Below are 5,038 nucleotides of genomic sequence, written 5' to 3'. Positions count from 1 at the left end.
GGCTGTCCTGGAACTCACTCTGTATACCAGGCTGGCCTCAAACTCAGAAATTTGCCTGCCTCTGCCTCCTGAGTGCTGGGATTATAGGCGGGCGCCACCAAGCCCAGCACAAATAGAATTCTTGAAGCCAATGAAAGTTAAATGAATTGAGTAGATTATAGTGACTATGCCCTATAAAATACATCAGTATATTATATTAACATAATTTTCCCTAGGAGTTTTTCCCAAGCATTAGATCTGTACACAAAGATGGTGGCATTCAATGGAAACTTGGATAATATTTGATATTATTATTGGTATGAGAATTTCAATTTTAAGTACACAGACTGGATAGTATTTCCTTTTTATAGTAAGTTTCTTTTTTAAAAAATATTCTATTCTATTAGTAATAATAAACTGTCCTTACAGTTAATGAATAAGAAAGTATGTTGCTGTGTGTGAAAAATTTAAACAACAGAAAAGGAATTTGAAAAAAGAGTCTATAATGTCTACAATTGAACATGTTACACAGACACTTAATAAATTTTCCTGAAAATATATTATATAACTTCATAAGAATAAAGTAAAATTTAAACCAGTCTATTTTGATTGGAAATTTAGGCATGGGGGGTACTTTTTATTTCTTTGATAAATGATTAAGATAAAGTAATCTGTTAGTTTTTCTATTACTGTGATAAATTATCCCTACAAAAGCCAGGTCACTGAGAAAGTGTATGTTACAGCTCACGGTTCAAGAGTAAAGTCTCTCATTAATGACTTGACTAGGCCATCCTTTGCTACATATGCAGCTAGAACCAGGAGTCCCACCATGTGCTTTCTATGATTGGTGATTTAGTCTTAGGGAGCTCTGGGGGTACTGTAAACAGTTCATATTGTTGTTCCTACTATGGTGCTTCGAATTCCTTCAGTTCCTTGGGTCCTTTCTCTAGCTCCTTCATTGGAGACCTTGGGCTCTGTCCAATAGATGGCTGTGAACATCCACTTATGTATTTGTCAGACACTTGCAGAGCTTCTCAGGAGATAGCTATATCAGGCTCCTGTCAGCAAGCTCTTGTTGGCATATGCCTAGTGTCTGGGTTTGATGGTCGTTTATAGGATGGATCCCCAGGTGGGGAAGTTTCTGGATGGTTGTTCCTTCAGTGTCTGCTCTGAACTTTGTCTCTGTAACTCCTTCCATGGTGTCTTAGTCAGGGTTTCTATTCCTGCACAAACATCATGACCAAGAAGCAAGTTGGGGAGGAAAGGGTTTATTCAGCTTACATTTCCATACTGCTGTTGATCACCAAAGGATGCAGGACTGGAACTCAAGCAGGTCAGAAAGCAGGAACTGATGCAGAGGCCATGGAGGGATGCTCTTTACTGGCTTGCCTCCACTGGCTTGCTCAGCCTGCTCTCTTATAGAACCCAAGACTACCAGCCCAGAGATGGTCCCACCACAAGGGGCCCTCCCTCCTTGGTCACTAATTGAGAAAATGCCCTGCAGCTGGATCTCATGGAGGCATTTCCCCAACTGAAGCTCCTTTCTCTGTGATAACTCCAGCTGTGTCAAGTTGACACAAAATTAGCCAGTATACATGGGTATTTTGTTCCCCCTTCTAAGAAGGATCAAAGTATCTGGTCCCATCTTACACTATTCCTGATCCTTAGAGTCAGTTTTGCAATTAGCTACAAATTAAGTCATTGGGTATTTCTATTATATGACTTATTCTATTAAACTCTTACATTAAAATATTTACCATACCTGCTGAGTTTTGGCATTCCTAGGGCTTTCTCACACTTAGCTCAGGCACGGGAAACAGTAAACGTGAAACTAGTAGGAAAAAAGAATAGAGTTTCTAGTTATGACTGTCTTGTTCACACAAATATGTGTGAGCTGCATCTTAAAGGAAAAATGATGAATAAGAGATACAATCAATGTGATTCGAACTTAGAGTGGACCTCTGGTCAGGAGAGAAGCCAAATGCAATGCCAGTGCTTATTCTCAAGGGAAGATAGTTTCCACAGCAGAGAAATAGTCAGAAAGGTAGAATGGAAGGTTTGTGTATTTACTTATTTATTTATGTGTTTGGATGTTGGTAATTCGTGGTTTTGTTTGTTTGGATTTAAATTTTGATATTTGTTCCTTTCTTTTCATTTTGGGTTGTTATATAGTAGGACATGTTATGTAAAATTTGTTGATCTCAAGTTTAAAGTTCCTCTATCATAGTCTTTTGTTTTTAGGAAAGCTGCAATTCACCTTACTGAACAGGATGAGTTAAAATAAAGATCTGATCTAAGGTCAGTTGCAGAGAAGTACAAGAATGAATTAGAAGGACATCAATAAGTCAGCTGTGAATCCCAGGTATTTTCTCGGTATTACCCTGATTTTTATGGATTTAAATTATTCTTTGACAAATTTGTATCAGAACATAGTCCATTCCCTTTACATTCATGTCCCTGTGACTTCTTCCTTCTTGCCTTGGGTCTCTTCCCATCACTCATGCCTTTATATTTTGTTTTGTGATGCACTAATTTAATCATGGCTTCTGTGATGCCATGGATAGAATGACTATCTAGTACACAAGTAAAGGCAATGACTGTAGATTGTTAGAATCTTTCATTTGTCAACTCTTCGTAAGAGAGGGTTAGGACCCCATTTACTCCCTGCAACCCATGATTGGATACGGATAGACCAATTCATACGCAGGCCAGGTACTAGCATGGAGATCAGATTTTCAATGGCATTGTTAATGCCCTGAATATAAAATTTCACAGCCATTACCTTTGGTTTTCACCCATAGAATCTTTCTGTTCTCTCTTCCCCAATGTTTCTTGAACCTTAGAGCGGTATCATTTTCTGCTTAGAGCAGAGCCTTTGTCTGCAGTTTACTCTAAGCATTTCAAACAGGGAGAAGTCTCTATATTCATCATGCTTCTCTGCAATGTGAAGTTTCTCTCACTAAAAATTAAACTAACACTTGTCCAGGTTTAAAAACATACCTATTTAGAGGTCAGCTTTCTGCCACGCCAGTTTAACTAAGCCAAAGGAAAAATGATGAATAGTTCTACCGCTGACCAGAAAGTCAAGGTTTTTGAGTAGTATCAGTCATTTATTTCCATGTGGAATAGGCCTCAAATCCAGTCATGGAAAGATAGACCATGTGAATGGATATAAAAATATATAAATGAAGGCCTGGTCAAGAAATCAGGAACAATGCAGAAATGTTATTCAGAAAGACAGAGAAACACAGATGTAAAAAAATAAAGACAACTAAAACTACATTAAGCCAATTTATAACCTCATTATCATTATCAGATTAGAAGTGAGAGTTCAACAGTCTTCAATTTCATGAGTTCATCCATCGACTACTTGAATTAATAATGATAATGCCAAATAAAGTTTTATTGTGCTAAAGTTAGCTTCTTTGAAAGCAGGATGGATATAATAATACATATTTTGTGGAAAGAGTACAAAAATGTCATGATATAGAAGGAAGAGATAAAACAGCATTTGGAAAAAGTGAGTCTTCAAAACTCATTTTTAGTGATAGGCGGATCCAAGGCTTTGAAATTAATTGATAGTAAAAGCAATATGATTAGTGGTGATATACAGGAGTTATTTAATCAGGGTTTTTGGCTAAGATGATTCATTAGTAAAATGGGCATTATAGAAATAAATATTGGAGAGACTTGTCACAATAGTTAGATGGAACTACCCTATAGAAAGTACTTATTGTATACAAAGAGAGTGTAATTCTCATATTTTTGGTTGTGAGCCTAGCCATTAATGGCTGGGCCATCTCTCCAGCCCTAGAGTGTGATTCATAAACCTGGTGTATATGGAGAATGTGCTAAGATCATTAACTGGACATCTGTACATTTCTTTTTATTTACTTTTAATTACAATTCTAATTAAATATTTTATTTATTTACATCCCAAATCCTGCCCCCACCTAGTCCTCCCTCCATGAGTTTTTCATCCCATTCTTCTTCTACCTCACTTCAGAGAATGTGCTCCCTGTCTCCCCTGGGTATCCCCTCCCCTACAGAATTAGGCTCATCCTCTCCCACTGAGGACAGGCAAGGCAGTCCTCTGAAACATATGTGCCAGGGGCCTCAGACCAGCCCATGTATGCTTTTTGGCTGGTGGCCTAGCCTCTGGGAGCTCTCAGGGGTCTAGCTCATTTGACACTCTTGGTCTTCCTATGAGATTACAATCCTTCTCTTCAGATCTTCCAGTCCTTCCCATAACTCTCCCAAAGTGCATCCCAATCTCAGTCCAATGATTGGCTGTAAGTATCTGCATCTGTCTCAATCAGCTGCTGGTAGAGCCTCTCAGAGGGCAGCTATGCTAGGCTCCTTTCTTTTAGCACAACATAACATCAGTAATACTGTCAGGGTTTGCTGTCCACACATGGGATGGTTCCCAATTTGGGCTAGTCACTGGAAAATCTTTCCTTAAATATCAGCTCCATTTTACCCCCTGTATTTTTTTAGACAGGAACAATTCTGGACCCAAAATTTTGAAGGTAGATTGGTGACCCCCTTCACTAAGGGCCCTCTCTATGTACTGGAGGTTATCTTTTAAGGTTCCATCACCCCACTGTTGGGCTTTTCAGCAAAGGCCACCACTACTGAGTCCAGAGAGTCTCTCACAATCCAAGTCCCAGGGACTTTCTAGAGGACACCACCACCCCCAGGCTCCACCCTGCAGCTGCATATTTTCATTCATTCCCCTGGTCCTATGAGCTTCTTTCCTGTCATATTCCATACCTGATCCTTCCCCTATTTTCCCCTCCCTCTCGCCATCCCACCAAGGTCCCTCTGAACCTCTGCCTCCTTTGATTGCTTTGTTCCCCCTTTCTAAGTGGGATTGAAGCATCACATTTTGTTCTTCCTTCTTGTTAATCTTCTTATGGTCTGTGGGATGTGTGGTATGTATTTTGCACTTTTTGGTTAATATCCACTTATATTGGTTAATATCCACTTATATCAGTGACTACAAACCATGTATGTCTTTTTTTTTTTTTTTTTTTTTTTTTTTTTTTTTTTTTTTTTT

This window comes from Mus pahari, chromosome 19 (genome assembly GCF_900095145.1).
Source record: "Mus pahari chromosome 19, PAHARI_EIJ_v1.1, whole genome shotgun sequence".
NCBI classification, from domain to species: Eukaryota; Metazoa; Chordata; class Mammalia; order Rodentia; family Muridae; genus Mus; species Mus pahari.
Note: the sequence above shows the minus strand (reverse complement) of the source record.